This window comes from Phyllostomus discolor, chromosome 10 (assembly GCF_004126475.2).
Source record: "Phyllostomus discolor isolate MPI-MPIP mPhyDis1 chromosome 10, mPhyDis1.pri.v3, whole genome shotgun sequence".
Lineage (NCBI taxonomy): Eukaryota > Metazoa > Chordata > Mammalia > Chiroptera > Phyllostomidae > Phyllostomus > Phyllostomus discolor.
In genome coordinates this window covers 42,336,001-42,356,226 of record NC_040912.2, presented here as the reverse complement: position 1 = coordinate 42,356,226, position 20,226 = coordinate 42,336,001, and positions in this window count along the sequence as shown.

Here is a 20,226-nt window from a genome sequence, read left to right as displayed (position 1 = left end):
ACCTTTTATGGGTATCTGAAACCTTTGATAGTATTGACCCTTTTATGTACTATTTATTTTCCTATATGTACATACCCATGACAAAATTTAAATTTAGAATTAGGTACAGTAAGAGATTATAACAGCAGCTAATAACAAAATATAATTCTTATAACAATATGATCATATTATATTCTATATAATAAACATTATACAGAATTATACATTATACATTTTACAAATGATATCCAATACAATAAACATTTTTTAAGATTTTATTTATTTATTTTAGAGAGGGAAGGAGGGGAGAGAGAGAGAGACAGAAACAATGTAGGGTTGCTGGGGGCCATGGCCTGCAACCCAGGCATGTGCCCTGACTGGGAATCGAACCTGCAATACTTTGGTTTGCAGCCCACGCTCAATCCACTGAGCTATGCCAGCCAGGTACAATAAACATTTTGTAAATGTGATATCTCTATCTCTCTCTCAAATATCTTATTGTATTGTACTCACCCTTCTTCTTGTGATGATATAAAATGAAAAAAAAATGCCTTATTTGTCAAGAACTTTCACCTTTACATGTAAAGGAAGCACTTTCTAGTTTCTATATGATGCAGTCAAATTGTCAGTATAGCTACTCCTATGCTTTGGGGTCATTACTAAGTAAAATAAGTGCAAAGCTTTCTTGTGTTCAAGTAACTTGATTTGATAAGCAAGATGGCTACTAATGTCCCCTGAGTTAGGGGGTCAGGCATTATGTCCAGCCTGGATACACTGGACAAAGGGATGAGTCATGACCTGGATGGGATGAGGCCAGACAGCATGAGATTTCATCACACTACTCAAAAGGGCATAAAACTTAAAACTTAGTTTTTAATTTTTGGAATTTTCCATTTAATATTTTTGGACCATAGCTGACCATGAGTAACTGAAGCCAGAGAAAGTGAAACCATGGGTAGAGGGAGACTGCTATAATTTTCAAACGCTTCTTCATGGAACTTAGAAGTTCCAGGGCCTGTCTTGGGAACCTCAACAAGAACATCTATACTTATATTTTTTCTAAGACTTGGTTTGAATATTTGTAAGTTACTGGGCTAGAACATGGAGGATAAGTTTTTTAATTTATTTTTTATTTATTTTTAGAGAGGGAAGGGAGGGAGAAAGAGAGAGAGAGAGAGAAACATCAAGGTGGGGTTGCTGGGGGTCATGGACTGCAACCCAGGCATGTACCCTGACTGGCAATTGAACCTGCGACCTTTTGGTTCACAGCCCATGCTAAATCCACTGAGCTATGCCAGCCAGGGCAGAGGATAAGTTTTTAAAATTTGTATAATAATAATGAAGACAATGTACCCATGATAATAGGTATATAAATGGAAGGACAAGGAGAGAAGCTCTCTACAAAATAAAGAAGCAACATGATAAAAAAGTTGAATGGAACAAAGGTCAGTATAGCAGAATTTGAGGAAAGGTCATTGAAATGAATCTTGGAAATAAAATACCTACCTTACCAATTTGTTTGCACATGACAATATCAAATAATATTTCAATGTAACTTTCCATGTGCTAGCTATGATTGCTAAATTTTAACAATGATTGTTTTAGTTGTGTCACAAAATCTTGTTACATGGAAATCATGAAAAATACTTTGCAATCACAAACTGATGTTAAAAACAACATTTCAACAGGATAAATTTAGAGATCTAATTGACATTATTCAGTGATTCATGAATCGGGCAGCATACCATCCAGCAATTAGAAGGGTGTTTCCAGGGTTGTACAGAACAGGAGGTTTTTATAAGAAGGGTATGGCAGGGGTGTTATCAGCAAAAGAAAAAAAAGGATTATTTTTAGACCAGGACATCTTCCTTTTGGAGAGAAGGTAACAATAAGGGTTTTATCATGAAGATTCTCTCTTCTCACTCAGAGGATGAAAAGGCTTATGTGACAGATTATCTCGCTGGTGTTGACCAAAATTTTCCAGACAGGTTGATTAAGATTACATTTCTGCTGAAGGTCAAAACTACAATTAGGTCAGGTATTAAGTTTTGGTTCATTATTGTACACTTTAGCACAAATGATAGCATTTGGGCCTGTGGTTTTTCTCTTTAATATTGGCCATTCAAAATGAGTTTAAAGATGGATATTGATTTAAAACACTTTTTAAGTTAAATTTATTGGGGTAACATTGATTAATAATATATAAGTTTCAGGTGTGCCACTTTATAATAAAACATCCATATACTCTATTGTGTGTTTACCACCCAAAGTTTAGTCTGCTCCCATCACCGTATATTTGACCCCTTCACTTTCTTCTTCTGTACCAGGGTTACTGCCCCTCTAGTAACCACAAATCTATTGTTTCCATCTATGAGTTTCTTTTGTCCAGTTGTCACATTTTTTATATCCCAAGTGAGTGAAATAATATTATTCTCATCCTTTTTTGTAGGACTTATTTCACTTAGTATGCCACCCTCAAGATCTATCTGTGCCACAAATAGCAATATTTTATCTTTATTTTTTAGCAAAAGAAACCTCAACAAAATAAGCAAACTGAATGGGAGAAGACATTTCCAAACAATACCAGCAATATGTTCAAAGTAAAGAACTCATTCAACTCAAAATCAACAAAAATAATCTGATTAAAAAATGAGCAAAGACTTGAACACTTTTCCAAGGAAGACATACAGATGGTCAATAGATACATGAGAAGATGTTCAGCTTCACTAGTTATAAATAAACCACAAATCAAAACCACAATGAGATACCACTTCACACTTGAAAGAAATAATAAGAGGTGTAAACAGGGGTATTAAAATAAATGTGGAGAAAAGGGAACACTTAATATACTAATGGTAGGAAGGTGTAGCCTCTATAGAAAACAGTGTGGAAGTTTCTCAGAAGAACAAGAGTAAAGTTATCATAAGACCTAGCAATTTCTCTTCTGGGTATCTACCCCCAAATTTGAAAACACTTATTTATAAAGATATATATACCCATATGGTCATGGCAACCAAGACATGGAAACAACCTGTGTCCCTCAACCAACAATTGGATAAACTTTATCCAATAAAGAAAATGTGATGTATATATACAATGGAATACTACTCAGCCATATAACACTTTTCAAATTATCTAAAGTCTAACTCAACTTCCATGTATTATAAGAATGTCTGTATTTTATTGAATGTTACTGAAACCTAAGGTTATCTATGTAGGCTACTAAATCATTAACTCAGTCTCACTACATAACTATTTGCTGTGTTTTTACTTATCTAGTGTGTAAGAAAATGTATATTAAGTTTTTTATGCCTTAGTTTTTTATTGTTTCATTCAAGAACATGTACTCACCATTTTTTAAATTTTTTACTCTCCATTTAATATTGGTTACAAATAAGGAAGGTTTTAATCTCAAGGAACAAAGTTTTTTTTGTCTCCAAGAAGATGTCAGTTCAATAGACATGAATAAATAATCACATGGTGGCATATAGCTTATATTTTCATTTCATTCTCTAAATCTCTGAGTAAAAAGATACCAACTCTTAATAAATTAATAACAGGGTAGTAATTAAAAGGCATGGCTTATCCTACCAAATTCTGGTTTCATAACTGAGAATTTAAAGCACACAATTACAGGTTGTTTTCTATTACACCAAGAAAATTGATTTGATTGTCTAAGTATAAGAAACAACATGAACTGTATCTTTTACAAGACAAAGAGACATTGCAAAATTGAAATTTTGGCCTTTTTCTTTCAACATTTCAATTAACATTTAAATGATTAGAAAGTACATCTTATATTCAATGTTATGCATAATAATAAGCCAACTTATAGTTCTTGTTTTGTCGTTAGCATTGTGGATGATTCTGCCCTACAGGGGACATCTGGCAATGCCTGCAGACATTTTTGATTGTTACACTGAGAAGACTTTTACAGACATCTAGTGAGAAGGCTAGGGATAAAGGGATACACACACTCAGGATATCCCCAAAGAATTATTTGTCACAACATTTCAACAGTGCTGAGGTTACAAAACCTATTCTAATTAAACTTATTTTGTACTAGAGGTATTTATCAATGTTATTATAAAATTTGTCTAGGAAATGCACTTGAAATTTTGTGGACCCCAAGAAGGAAGATTAACTAGGTGTGAACCCTGAGAAGGAATTTATCTGCTGAGATAGACTTTGCATGATCAACTTAGGGCCCATTTTTATAAAGAATATGAGCCTAGCAGTCATGTACTGACAGGGACTTCTCACGTACTCTGTACACCAGGAGGAACCTCACACTGAACTCTAGGTTTCCCAGCTTGCTGCATCTATGCCCTGCTTGTAATATTTCATCTGAGGCAAAAACTGCAGGGGAAGCGTAGTTTTGTTTTTTGATCAATGGATTAAGACCTGCCTAATGTGATCAGAACTGCACATTTGGAAACTTCATTTGCAGGAAATTGAGAACTTGGGAAAAACCTGACTATAAAATGTGGCTACCTCCTTTTGTCCATGTGGAACACAATTTTGATTGCTGCTTGAGTCTGTGTCTTCTTGACAGCAACACCTTTTTCTGAGATAAATGGTTTTTAGTCTTTTTAATGGTCTAAAATTAATTTCAATTTACAAAATAAAATGATTAAGTACAAAACAAAATATTTTCTCTGTGGTAAGAAGTGTTCTATTTATGTAAATAAAATACCTAAAAGAGAAAATTCCTCATGGGACATTTTCTACAAGTAAAACTTTGGCTTTTTTAACAAATGGTTTTGAACTAAAAGCCAAGAGGTGTAAACAGGGGCAGCACTACAGCCCCTTTCTGGAACATCCCTAAAGGTGAAGGTAAGACAGGGTATGTGGAGAAACAGCTCTAATTAATAAGGATCTCAAGGGCTATCAAGGAAATTGTAAGACTGAACCCCAATGGGTTTATAACTTAAGATCTGTTAATCATCTCAATCTAACATGGCAATTAATTTCACCTTATGATAACACCTAGCCTCATTATATTCTAGTAATACATTAGCCTAGTAAATGACACACCCCTCACCGCCATGAACAGAACTGGAATGCCCATATAAGAACACAACATGGCTGATGTGTTCCAAGAAGTCTTCACTCACCTCTTTTCTGGAAAAATTCTGTATATTCTTTCCTGTTATTGAATGTCCTGCCCCTGAATTAAATAAGTTCAATAGAAGAATTAAATTGCACTAGGGAGGGGCTGCTCTTTCTATGGAGTAGCCACACTCTATTCTGTTTCAGTAATAAATCCACTTTTACTTTTAACTCTATAATGGGTTGAATTTTAATTCTTTCTTCCAAGAAGCCAAGAATCCACAGTGGGTCATGGACCTTCAAGTTCCTGACTGCCAGAATACCTGCACCAAAGGGAAATTCTTCTAGGGAGCAGAATTTTGAGGAGTATGCATGATTAATTTTGCCTGAAAGGAGAAATAGCCAAATATAAGAATTTATAATGATTCATGAGCTGTGGCCAATGGTTTGGCTATATGATAAAAATCTTAGGAAAAAGATAATTCAAAATTGGTGAGAAAGATATCTGGGGAAAAGGTAAAGAGAAGTTAATGAATGGGCAAAAATATGAAGACATTTATCTTTCCCATGAATTCCCACTGTGGAAGAGGAAAAATTTTTACTCTACCTTCCTAGTTTCTTTGGCAGGTCTACTAATAGCATTAACATGAGACAAATTAACAGGAGAAAAATCTAATTTAATTTTGTACATAGGTTGTTCCACAAAATATTACGCACACAGGCAATCAGTCAATTGAGGTTTATATGCCATCCTTTGCTAATGAGAAGGGAAGTATGGGTCTGGGACTGCAGAAGGAGGGAAACAATTCACAGGAAGCTCAAAAGAACAAATACTTAGGAAACAAGCATTTGCCAGGAGAGACCAATGGAAACAGAAGAGTGTGAACAAGCAGGCATCACTAGGTTTTCCCCATATGACTACATCTAGACAACGAGCCTATAGTCTTTGTATTTACCACTGCTGATGGTTTCTCTTTTTAGGCAGTTAAGGGGGAGGTAAAAAAAAAAAAAAAAAAAAAAAAAAACGCTTTCTGAGTTTTTTGCTTCTTTTTTAAAAATAATTTCTTTATTTTGACTATAATGAAGACTCTGGGGGGGGGGTGGGAATGGGGACATCTGTAATAATGCCAACAATAAAAATAAATTTTAAAAAGGCTTTATTTTCCCAGACAATGAAAAGGAGCTAGAGTTCTCTTTGATTCCTCATTTCTCATTATTACCCTTAACCAGTGAGTGACAAAGTCTTAAATTTTCTTATTACCCTCTACTCACTTTTTATAAAAGTTATTATTACTGCTACTTCTAGTTACATTAAGGCTCTGTAATTTGACATTCACTTTATTTTACTGACATTCTAGCAGCAGTTCCATCTCTTCTAACATCGGTGGACTCCATACACCACTGCCAGATCAGTCTTTTCGAAGCAGTCTAGACCAAGCTGCTGCCTTGTTCTAAAACCTTCCATGGTAAGACATGAATTCCATGTTAAATGAACAGTGACTGGTGTTCAAGTTCCTTAAAAGTTTACGAGTCTCCCTGACAAATCTCCATTTTAGAATACATTCTCAATTTTCTCATTCATATAAACATTAACAAAGATTTTGCTCTTGTCTCACTTAAACTACACAATTCAGTGGTTTTTGTATATTTAACTAGTTTTTGAAAAATTATGTCATAAGTAGATAAACTTAACTATCCACAGAGAAAGGTTTGCATCATCCTAAAATGCTGCAAATTTAATAATTTTTTTCCAAGAAAATAGGTTTAAATTTATATTTAATTAATTATAATTTTCTGAAAATGGCAAAAGTTATCTCTCCAATTCCAATCTCTCCAATATGCGGGGTTGTGCTAGACACTACTCTTCCAACTCCCGTAATGGAAGGCTGGACAGGGAGCTCCTGGCCAGAAGAGATTGTTAGAGCAGACAGGGAGTGGGGAGCAATTATTGGACCACCCAGGGACACCAAACACTGTGACAGAACACAGGGGGCCAAGGGCAATATACTGTTACCAAAAGGAACCCCCCAGGCTCATTACATCTGCTGCTTTATAGGGAAGACATCTCTCAATGCCAGAGATTTGTGAAAAGGAAAGGAAATGTTTATTTAATGCTGTACAGACTTAAAATAGTGGCCTAATGCCTTCATCAAAATCCCAAAGTCCCTTAAAACACCCACAAACACACACAGTCCTTCCTTCCCCCCTTTGCCCAGTCTGGGGTACCATATCTCAGGAAAAGAAACAGAAGTCCGTGGCTCAGGCCCAGTTCTTCCCAGTAATCCCTCTCGGCTGGTAGGCCTCCCTCGGTTCCCGACACCATCAGTTGTGTCATGGGGATCTCTGCTAAAGCCGGGTGGTGGTTCTCCATTCTAAAGCTGCGGGGGTTCCCACTTGGCAAGCTGCATGGTTCTGAGGCAGGAGATAGTCAGGAAGGAAGCTCCAGAGGCCCCGCAGGGCTGAGGTAGAAAACATCTATACATGACAAAGACCCCCTAAGACGGGTTGTTCCTGTTTACTGGGATAACTCTGAATCATAGAATGCGCCTGTGCGCTACCCCTGATTCATTATAATATCATTATAATGAAATAACATTGTGGGACTCCCTTCTCCAGTAGCCAATCAAGAAAATCATAGGAAACCACACATGCGCAGTAGCTTTGAAATCCAACTCCTTGTACCTGCGCAGGAAAAGCCCGCCAACGATTAGCAAGGGGGCTTCTGCCCTATAAGAATAGAATCCCCCAGCCCACGTCCCTCTTTTTCTCTGCTCAGAGCTGGCCCACTCCCGTGTCCTGTGGAGTGTACTATCACTTAATAAATCTTCCCTCTTTCTTTATGCTTATAAACTTTGTGTGTTCGGTTCAATTCTTTGTCCTCGATCACTAAGAACCTGGTTACCTGTGCACACCTGTGACAGTTCTCCCTTCTATTGCCACAGTCACATGGTTCTCTCTTGGCAATGGCTGCAAGGATGGGGATCACCACTCTGCCAAAGCCAAGTGGTGGTTCTCTGCTAAAGCCACACGATGATTTTCTCTCACAGGGCTGTGGGAGTCCCCACTCTGCTAAAGACCGAGTGGTTCTCTCTCTGCAGTGACTGCAATCCTCCCTGCACAAAGGCTGTTGACACTCTCTCTTCAACGGGTGCCACGTCTCAGTTTAAACCCTCATGCCAATCTTCTGCAGCCCCATTTCTGACTCCTCCCACAACTGGCTACACCTGCCAGCACTCTGATATCCTTCCAGCTTCACTGGGCTGCCATCGTGAGTCTGGGTAGGTATGGCCTCACCTCATGGAGCCAATCATCTCCAAGCTCTCACACAGGCGCTGTAACTAGGGGGAGTTGCCTCCCAGTTACATCTGGGGAGAGGGAGTTACTTCCATCCCCCTGGCTCAGAGCAAGGCCATAGCTATTTAACATATCTATGCAACCAGTTAAAGGTTATAGATATGTTAAATGACCATGTCAGAGGTTAGCTGCAAAGCTGTTGCTATGCAAAACAGCTCTCAGTGGCCCTGCTCCATTTGTCCCTTCCCCAGTCCACACCTGTGGGGGGGAGAGGGGAGGACATCCTAATATTTCCTGGGCACCTTGAGTTCTGGACCCCATTCCAAATCCCTATTTGGGGCCCCACTCTTGGCTGCACCCTGTAACAAGATGTGTATTGCTTTGGAAATGAATTGTAACTCCTTCCTTTTCTCCTCTTGGTAGGTGCTTCTTGACCTTTTCTCTCCGCATGTACACACTGAGGTAATATAGCTTAGAGTCACACAGAAGACACAGGGCCTCAGTGTCTTTTGCCCATTTAAAACAAACCTGATACTGAGGGAGATGCAGTCCTGCTTCACTGATAATGCCACCATTTGTGCTCTGTGTAATGTGAATAATAAAGGCTATGTCTGCTCCATCCAGTCCTCCTTGTGGGTTTTTCGGCTTACTGGAATGAGCAGTCAAGATCCCCAAGCTCAACCTTCCATATCATCAGGATTTGGATACCCCGAAAATTCCCCAAGTTGCTTGACTCGGGGCCACTTATTCAGAGTGGGGGGATGCCAGGGGAATCCCTGGCTGGCCAGCAAATTTTATGTGGTAGGAGGCGGCAAACCTTCTTGATACATGGAGACCATGACAGGATTTGGGGGATTGCCCTGAAACTCCTGCTGGTCTCCCACAATCCTTACAGCATGTGGGAGAGTGGTGCTCCTTAGGGGAAAAGAAAGATCTCAGGCGTGTTGCAGCCGCTGTGGACCGGCAAATATTGCCAGCACTGCGAAGGGTAACTGAGAGATACTGAGAAGCAGAGTCATTTGCTGCGCGCTTAGAAGAGGAACTGAAAGTAGAAAGGGACACGCATCTCTTAATGGCAGACAATAGAATGCCCTAGGGAGATAATTAGAACAGACCAGTGAGCAATTACGGGACCTAGCCTGACGATTTGTCAGGGTGGAGTAGCACCCACTCTTACAGGGGTGATGGTGGCCCTGCCTGACGCGAATCCTCGTTAAGTGGGATCCTACGCCTGAAAGTGAAAGTGACTCAGACAAAGACACCATAATAGATGAGAGTGGAGAGGTCATAGAGGTAGAAGAAAGGAAATTTGTGGCTTGTTTGATTATGACTCAGAAGATTAAGGTCTAACAGCAGAGGGGCGCTCCAGTGCGGCCTCCCCGGGAGACCTGCACACTATGGTGAGCCCCTACATCCCTGCCGAGCTAGTAGAGCTGTCTGCTAAGTTCAGATAGAAGGATCCAAATCCATGGCAGGGGGACTGTTGGGGTTATAGAATATAGTGGCTGGTGGCATTTTGCTTATGGGAGATGAATTAAAGCATATGTCTTCTCTCACCACCCATCCCTCTTTGAGACAAAGAATTTATGGAGCTGGAGTCCAAGCAGTCACATAAGGAGGGTTGTTTTGTGACTAATGGCTGGCTGTAGGGTGGTGCGGACTAATGAAGGGTCACTACTCTCTTCCAACCAATGCTGCGCCAGCTCACTAGAAGTCCAACAGTTCATCTGGGAGCTAGGTATATGACAGGCCATCTATAAACCACAGTCCAATGAGCCAGATATGGAATGATTTACTTCAGGAATGAGGAACCAGGTTGTGCAAACAGCACTCCTGGCTTACTTTGGTATCCTGATACCTATGTGGTCCACCAAGGTCGGCTATTTTGTACAAGAAGTGGCACACAGACAGTTGCCAACTTAGGGGAAGCAGAACTACTGAGACAAAAGAAAAGAATAAGACAGGTAGGAAAGAGGGACAAGGAAGGAATGAAAGGAGGGAATCTAACTATGAAAACACAAGCAGAAAACTCCAGTGAAAGTAACCCACAAACAACTATGGAATGATCTGGTAAAGGCTGGGGCAGAAAAAGATAAGCTAGACAAAAAGCCTTAACTGCATTCTTATAAGTCTGTGGCAGCATCTGAAACCCAAGCAAAAGTTCCAGCCTATGATGACATCATTGTCCAAACATTGGCATAGACACCATTGACTGGAATGGTCCCATCGGTGCACTGCTCTCCCTAATCCCCCTGGTGCTGACTAATCTCCCTCCCTAATGCCCTGCTTGGCTGACTTCATGGCTGCCTCACTTAGAGAGTTGCCTTTGGCTCATCTAGAAGACAATCCATGGGGTGGGGTCTTCGCATAGGGGGATGGCCAAGAAACATAGTGGGGATCAGAGATCACATGTCGAATTTGCTATTTATTGGTCCCCCCCAAAGTACAAAGAGTGTTGGCTTTAGTTGGTACTGGTGCATTATGTTCTCTTATGGTAACCCAGAGAAATTTAGGGGCCCCATAATTGCCATCAGTGACTACGGAGGACAGTCCATTTGGGTGCAAGCCTAACACTGACTCTTGGAATAGGGTGTTTACCACTCTATTCCTATAAGGTGTATGTTTCCCCTATCTTTGAGTATATCCTAGGAATTGACATTCTAGCTGATATGCACCTACAGACCACCATGCGGTAGTTTTGCCTCTGAATACAGGTTGTAAAGGCTGCTTAGAAGGGTCATGCCAGACACCCCCCTGTATAGTGTCATTCCCTCATAGTGTCCATCAAACAATACTACCTTCCAGGTGGGCATAGAAGAATTGGCTAAGGTGAACATCATCAGACTGATGCACGACTATAGATTATAGGGAACTAAATAAAGTAATTCCCCTCTCTTTGCAGCCATGCCTAACATAGCTAGCTTCCTAGACCAGCTCAGCCATGAGCTGGGCACATGCCATTGTGTATTAAATTTAGGTAATACCTTTTTCTCTATTGTTATTGATCTTGAAAACCAGGACCGGTTTGCCTTTACCTGAGAAGCCTGCCAGTGGACTGTTTTTCACTGTTCTGCTTCGAGGTTACCTGCACAGCCCTACTGTTTGTCATGTTCTTGTGGCTGAAGACTTAGCTGTATGGACTGTACCACCCTCTGTGAAACTGTATCATTGCATTGATGATATTATGCTGACTTCTAATTCTCTTACAGAGTTAGAACACACTGTTCTTCAACTGTTGGCTCACCTCTAGGGTCAAGGATGGGCAGTCAATTCCAACAAAATCCAGGGACCTGGATTGTCTGTCAAATTCTTGGGTGTTTGGTGAGATAAAAGAAGGGTGATGCCTGCTGTCATGATAGATAAGATTAAGGTTTTCCACATCTCACAGAAGCCAAAGCAATTATTAGAATTTTTAGGGTTGTTGGGGTACTGATGGGCTTTTATACCACACTTAACTCAGGTAGTGAACATTCTTTATCACCTTACCCACAAAGGAGCCACCTGGGGTTGGCAAAAAAGCATGATCAGGCCTTTAAGGCTGCTAAGCAAGTGGTGAAGCCCATACAAGCACTGGGGGGTCATAGAATATCAGGCATGTGATTTAGACATCCATGTCATCCCTGAAAGCTATGCCTGAGGCCTCTGGCAATGGTAAGGTGCACCAAAGTGCCATTTGGCTTCTGGTCCCAGCTCTGGAAGGGGGCAGAGGCTCAATACAGCCCAATAGAATAACATGTGAATGTGAATGCCATTTACCAGACTCTACTGGCTACTAAAGCCATTACCAGACCAGCTGAGGTTCAAGTACATGCACCCTACCTCATCGCTGGATGGGTATAGGACATTGTAAACCTACCCAAGGGCTCAGTAGCACAGACAGCCACTTTGACTAAATTGAGTGCATATCTCCAACAGAGAAGCAAACTAGTGACAGGTCCTCTGAGCCAAGAATTTCAGCAACTCCTAAGCCCAGTTACCCACCAAGATGTGGGCATGGAATTCCCTACTCCTCATTCCATGCCTGGGCCTGCAATTAAAGAGCAATGACCTCCTGTGCCCAAGGATTCTTGGTATACTGATGGCTCCTGACGAGGCCAACCATCTGCCTGGAAAACAGTAGCCTACCAGCCCAGCATAAACAGCATATGGATGGAAGATGGTTCAGGACAAAGTACTCAGTGGGCTGAGTTGAGAGCTGTTTGGATAGTCATAACCTGAGAACCTTGGCCAGTGTACAGAGGACTGGCCCTGTGGCTGCCCCATTGGCAAGATGATTGGCAAGTGGCTCAAAAACCCCTGTGGGGGAAGAACTTATGGAAAGACATTTATGAACATAGCCTGGAAAAGGTCATAATGCTTCACCATGTCAATGGACACCAACCTTTCTGCAGCCCAGGCAATGCTGAAGCTGACAATCTGGCACACATCTGCTGGTTGGGAAAGGCTCCAGCAGAAGGCACAGCCAAGTGACTCCACTGAAAGATGCACCCTGTGGGACAGAAGACTTCATGGGAAGTGGTAAAATCTTGGGGCCTACTGCTCTTTTACTCCGATGTAGTCACCGCATATCAGCAATGTACCTTCTGGTGCAGAGAAGCTCCCTTGCTGGCTGCCCCAAGATATGGATGGCCTGCAACAAGTAACATTCTGCTGACCCAGTGGCAGGTCAACTACATTGGGCCCCTACCACCATCTGAAGTCTCACACTGTGCCTTGATGCATGCATGGATATAGCTAATGGCTTGCTGCAAGCAGACCCATGCCAGTGGGCCACATAATGAGCCACCATCAGCTCTGTGTTGCCTATAGGACCCTGGATACCATTGATAGCAACCAAGGCACCTATTTTGTGGGGTATCAAGTATAAGAATGGGCAGATGCCCTCAATATAGATTGGGGATTGCATCTAACATACAACTCTACTGGACGTGGCCTCACTGAAAGGTACAATGGAATCTTTCAAGATACCCTGAAGACTGACTCTAGCTCATTCCAGGGTGGACAACCTGCTTTTCTGACTGCCTACAAACCTTGAATGAATAGCCTAGGGTAGGACAAACATTTCCTGTCAAACTCCTCACTAAACTTTGGATGGAACCTATTCTTCTCCAGTTAAGTACACAGGAGCCTCTGCTACACCCTGGGCTGAGAAAACAAAATAACATGCTCTTGCCAGTACCCCAAGACATACCCCCAGGGAAAAGCACCATTGCCTGACGCTGGCAGGCACAAGAAAAGTCCCACTACTGTTCCTTAGTAGCTCTTTGCAGGGAGGGACTCGTCATGGGGTTGCAGCTGGCCTCCAAGGTAATGGACTCTTTGTCCCTTACCCTTGTTTGTTACAACCCACAGCAAACTTCAGTTCTTAAGGAAACTTACATAGCCTAGTCTGGCAGGTACACACATCCCCCTTGGCCCTCCCAGTGCAGCAGGCCCTTAGCCTACGGCCAGATAGGGCATGGTACCAACCGTCAGGTCATCCACTGGCCAGTGTAACCATGTTAACCAAAGACTAGACTGTTGGATGTGTATAGTGTGTGTTAGGATAAAAAACATTTCTTTCTCCCCAGAGTTTCCTTGTACCACTCTGTAATCCATCCCTTCTGAACCTCCATATCTGACCTGCTTTACATCATTATAGATTAGTTTATTCTCTAGAATTTTATATAAATGGAATTATAAGATTTGTATTTTTCTTTCTTTTTTTGTTTGTTGTTTGGCTTAACTTCTTGAACCTTCAATAAAATTTTGTGTCTTATCCGTTTAGAGCAGCAATTAATATTCTTATTTTATTGTTGTTTAGTATTTCATTGAATGAATATACCACAGTTTGTTGATCTATTCACTTTTTGTTAGATATATGTATTATTTACAGCTTTTGTCTATACAAAATAAAGCTGCTATGAACATTTATGATCTATTCTTTGTGTTGTCATATATTTTTGTTTCTTTTGAGTAAATATACATACAAATGGAATGTCTGAATCTTTGGTTAGTGTATGTTTCAGTTTTTTAGAAACTTTCAAACTCTTTTTTCCAAAGTAGTTTTACCATTTTATACCCCCATCAACTATGTATAAAAGTTCTAGTAGCTCATATCCTTGCTATTTCTTTTGCCCATTTCTTAAAAAATATTTGCCCCTGGCTGGCGTAGCTCAGTGGATGGAGTGCGGGCTGGGAACCAAAGTGTCCCAGGTTCGATTCCCAGCCAGGGTACATTCCTGGGTTGCAGGCCATAACCTCCAGCAACCGCACATTGATCTCTCTCTCTCTCTCTCTCCCTCCCTTCCCTCTCTAAAAATAAATAAATAAAATATTAAAAAAAAATTAAAAAAAAAATATTTGCATAGCTTATCATATTATCAAGTTGTAAGCATTATTTACATCTTTGTCTGATTTATGTGTTATGAAAATTTTCTCCCAGTTTGTGGCTTGCCATTTCATTTTCTTAATTATGTCTTTAGAAGTGTAAGTTTTAAATTTTAATGAAGTTCAATTTTTCATTTTTAAAAAATTTATGTTTCACTGGTTTCGTGTCCTGAGAAGCCTTTGATCACTTGAAGGTTGCAAAGATTTTCTTTTATGCTTTCCTCTAGGAGAATTATTACTAATGTTTCATATTTAGGTCTATGATCCATTTTTGAATAAGTTTTTGCATATCGCTAATGATAAGGGTCACCATTCATTTGTTTTTCCATATGAATATCCTGTTGGTATAATTAAATTTTGAATTGCCTGTAAAACAATCTTTCATTGATCTATAAATCGCTTTTCTCAAGTTCCATGCTGTCTTAGTTAGCATATTTTTAGAATTTCCTAAAATCAGATATAGTGAGGCCTTTTACTTTATTCATTTAAAAAATTAGTATAGTTATTTTAGTTTCTTTGCAGTTACATAAAAAAAAGTAAAAATCAACTTGTCAAAGTCATGACTGGGTAGCTCAGTTGATTGGAACACTGTCTTGGTAGGCCAAGGTTGTAGGTTTGATCCCGGGTCTGGGTACCTACAATAATCAACCAATGGATGCATAAATAAATGGAACAACAAAATTGATGTATAGCTCTCTCTCAAGTCAATCAATAAAAGAATAAAATCAACTTGTCAAGTCCTAAAAAAGTGCTGAAATTTTTATTGTATTCCCCTTTGTTTAATCAACATAAAATTATGCTTTTTATTTTAAATCCTCAGGGATTTATAATAAGAAGGTGAATAGGAATTTGCTGATTGAATAATTGGGTAAAGAACATTCTGTAGTATCATACCTCATAAGGCCCTTAGGTAATTGACACAGAGCACTGAATTCAGTGTTTGATAGTTGTGATAATAATGATGATAGCATTTATATCCTCATAAAGTATATGCTTATAAAGTTTGACATCACTGAAAGTTAGGCTGGTGACTAATGGCATGCCCTCTGAATTATTCTGGCAAAGCTGTTGGAGTCTATGGCCTGCCTCCCCATGCTCTTTCCCTTAGTTTCCCTAGCCTAAGCTTCTTTTATAGCTTATGGAAATTTTACACCCTGGAATAAGACTTTTAACTTAATTTTAAAACATTGTCCTATGTTGTCTAGTCTTATTCTTTTTGAAATGAATGATTTCTGAAAGGATGATGTTCAGCTTTATAGCGTGCAATTTCCTATACGTATACTTCATTGGAATATAATCAGTAGGTTTATCTATATTTTCTAGAAAGTTCCTGATAGAGGTATAATGCACATACAACAGACATGTACATTAATGCATATACAGTGAAATTTTTAGAGTCTTTTATGCTTTAATTATTTATTGTAATTTTTTGCTCTGCCAAGGAATCAAACTCAGTATCAAACAATGTGATTGTACAAGTTCGTTAATTATTGCCTATGAAACCCTATTATGCTTAGAAAGGAAAATTCTTATCCCAATCTTTACGATATCATATTCTACATTAATTGCCTTTTGAAAATTTTTATTAGGTTTGGATACTCTGAGGTACTATGATCCTTAATAATTGATACTGGCTCATAAAACAGGATTAGAATGGAGTACCTTTTCCTAATGCTTTTCTAAAGAAATCAAACATGTTAGATATATTTATAACTGGTGTTATTTTATATATAAGCAAAGTATAACTTGTGTAAGAAACAGAGCAACATTAACATTTTAAGGGACTGTTCCTTAGGCATGTTCATGTTAGCTGCCTGTTTCTTATGTATGTTCATGTAAGCTGCCTGGTCCAGTGCCTCTCAAGTTCATATTATCTATATTTTGTGTTTTTTCTTTTAATCCAAACAGTTGTTTACATTCTCCAAAATTTCAATACAATCTACAAAAAACTTCAAAATGTCGCTATTTATATACCTTATTATAAAACAAAATTTAGATAAAAGGCATTTTATTAAAGACATTTTATAGGCAAAACCATTTTGGTCCAGCATCACTGATGGTGCACAACTTCACTAATATGGCAACAAAATGTAAATGAGAAACCCTTTCAGTTATTACATGTGCTCAGTTTGAATTCTTGATTTGTAGCAAGGAAGAGAGAACTACATTTTCTTGGCAGTAGAGCCCTGAATTGTTTCAATTGATTATTCATCAGCTGAGAGAACTGAGAATGGACTGTGATCTGCATTTGCTCTGTTCTTACAGTAGAACAATGTGGCAGATCAAAATGCTAACTGGAGATGAGAACGGGACTCCGTGATCTGAGAACAGTTATTTCAGATTTCTATAGGTTGCCTGTTCTCTGATGCTGGAATGGAGTGGAGTGTGAACAGTGATTATTATTAAAAGTTCTGATCTGATTTGGGGAATAGCAAGTTTTCATGGGTTAAATTCTAGTTCTCTCTCATGTATGTGTGCAATATTTAATTTTTCCTTTGTCTTATTTATTTTTCCTTAATCTCACTTTAATATATTAGTTTACTGTTGGCTTATTTCTGCCTTTCAATTCAATTGCCTTTAAGGTAGATTTTATTTCAGTTGGTATATTTTTGGTATATTTTTTTAAAGTTCACTTCCAATGTGTTTTTTTTCTTGCTTTTTAACCACTTCATCTTATTTTTCTCTATGTAATATTATTTTTTCTTATCATGAAATTTCCTAGTTAACTCAGAAACTTTCCTCTATATTCACAATTTTAACACATTTTTTGTATCCTAAACACTGGCATACTGATCTTAATTTTTGATTGCTACTTTAAAATATGCTAGAATATCGTAGAATGGTTTATGATTTTCTTTGGGGATGTAGGTGTACAGCTTCAGCTTCCAGCACTTCTATCTCTCTCATTGCTGCCTGCTGGGTTGTCCTTACCTCTGACTGCCTGGCAGTAGGCTGTCTGTTCCACAGCTAGTTCGTCATTCTTGCTCCCAAGAAGCTCTCTTTGGAGTTCTCTCCAGCAGAGAAAGGCTTAAACAGAAGGAGAACCCTTCCTTTGTTGGTTACATCTCAGAGTTTTGACTTTCCACATTCTGATTTTGTTTACTACTCAGGATCCATTGGTGGTGCTTTTTGTACTTTGTCCAGAGTATCAACTAGACGGTGGTTAGGTAGGGGCTTACATACCTCTACTGAAAGCTAAACTCAGTCCTGTCATGATATCCAAATATATACTGTGCCATTGGGTAGTTTGGCTAGGTTGCTGTTTAGAAGGTTTATTTCCCTGTGCTATTTCCCCTACTGAGGTACATAGTTCTATATAAACCAGAGGTCTAGGCAGATCAGGTAGCAGCATTTTTCAGCTTTCTTTCAGGGGATATGCTGGAGTGCCCTCTAGCCCCAGGTCATTGTGTCATGCATTGAGACGAACTAATTTCTTCTGTCTGCTACAGGGTACTTTAATTCCCTTCTATAGGAATGCACTTCCTATATATCTCTACTGGTTTCTGACTGATAGCTTAGTAGACTCATAATTCAAGCTGATATTGTAGTTTTGTGTTTATTTATGGAGATATTTACCTTTTTTTAGATCTTGCTGTCTATCTCTGGCTTACTCATATATATTTTATGTCATTGCTTTATACTTGGAGCAAAGGGGGCTCATTAAAGACTGAACCTGCAAAGCTATCTTGACAAGAAATTTCAACCTGTATCTTATCACAGTATCTGATGCCAAGTCTAACACAGCACTTAAATAAACAAACCATATTTATCAAAGTATCAGTAAAAAAACTTCTACATGAATTTTAAATTTACTACTAAAAAGAAAGAAGCAGAAAAGAAACAGAAATAAATCATTAGAAGTGCATCTTTTTTATTAGATTCACAGAAGTATAGGTCTATATTCTGTAAAAGCAACACAAATGTGAGTCAGTTTGCATAGCTTTAGTCACAAACAACTTTGTAAATTGAAAAACACCATCATTTCCATAGATTCTGACATTTCTCTTCATGGGTGCCAAGGAAAAAAATAAATAAAAAAAACTACTTTATCTTGGCAGGGCATAGCTGAAAGGCCTAGCTGTCACTTTCAAAGAAAATTAATACGCCTGAATCATCAATCCGGTGTGCTTTTTAGTCATCCCTTAAATGCACTGATTATTGCTCTTTTCAGATTTACCTGGATGTCTGACCTTTCTCAAACTGTAAAATTTACTGGATTCTGGTGTTATAATGATCCCTACTTTCAATTTGGTTTTTACTCCTTGCAGTGACTCCCTGATTTTAAAAGTTGCTAATTCAAAGGTTTAAGCAGCAACTCTATTGGTTCCAAAATCTTCTGTGGTGCCTCCCTTGTTCTCTCATCTTTTATTTCTTTATTCTCTAGCCATTTGCAATCTCAAAGGACTGTTTATTCTCTTGGTCTATAACTTTGGCAAGTACAGATATAGTGTGAATTTTTCAGTATTGTATCATTATCACTTAACACAATATCTGGTATATAGTTAAGTGCTCAGTGGTATTTCTTGAATTAAAGCTTTTGAATTTTTTTCTATAGTTCCAATTCTTACTTCACCCCTTCCAGCATGACCCTCTTTACTTATGTCACAGTGCATGGACCTTGATGCTCCATCACACTTTCCACATTATAATGTGACTATTTGTTTATGTGTCTTCTCCCCTAACAAGTTCCTGCAGTTCAGAGCTCCTGGCACAGTGTCTGGGAGATAGTAGTTGCCCAATAAATGTTGATTGAACTGATCTGTTGAATTATTTAGTAGTGTTTGAAAAGCATATGCAAAAATTGAAAGAGAGATGGTAAATATAGAAGTTGGTGACAGTTACATGGTATAACAATGTGAAAGACTGCCCTGAATGGTGCAGCTCAGTGGATTGAGCTCGGGCTGCAAACCAAAGTGTCGCAGGTTCGATTCCCAGTCAGGGCACATGCCTGGGTTGCAGGCCAAGACCCCCAGCAACCGCACATTGATGTTTCTCTCTCTCTTTCTTTCTCCCTTCCCTCTCTAAAAGTAAATAAATAAAATCTTTTAAAAAATGTAGAAGACTGTAATTTCCTTGGAAGCAGAAACCACAGCTTTTAAGTTTTAGTTTCGTGGGAGCTAAGAGTTGTCATTCAGAACATAAGTTGTCATGGAATTAAACTGAATAAACTGATAATACTCAAGAATTGAGTGAACAAGTATTAGTGGATGAAAGTAGAAGTTGTTAACTTTAGATTTTTAAAAAGTAATCAAACTTAAAAATTAGCATTAACCTGCTGATTTTAAAAATACAGCTGATCTAATTTAATGCCATTGTGCTTCACTTGATTCTGATATTCTGGAATTATCCCAAGATTTTTCCTCATTTTTTATAACTTCTGAATCTCAACTTTATTGTTTATCACTACTTATTTTCTTCTCCTTAAAAGTTCATTCAGATCAAATTTTCCCTTTTTTGGAGCTTTCCCTGACTGTTCAGTGAATAGTTTGTATCTGAACTTTACTAGTCTTTACAACTTGTGCACTGGGGAAA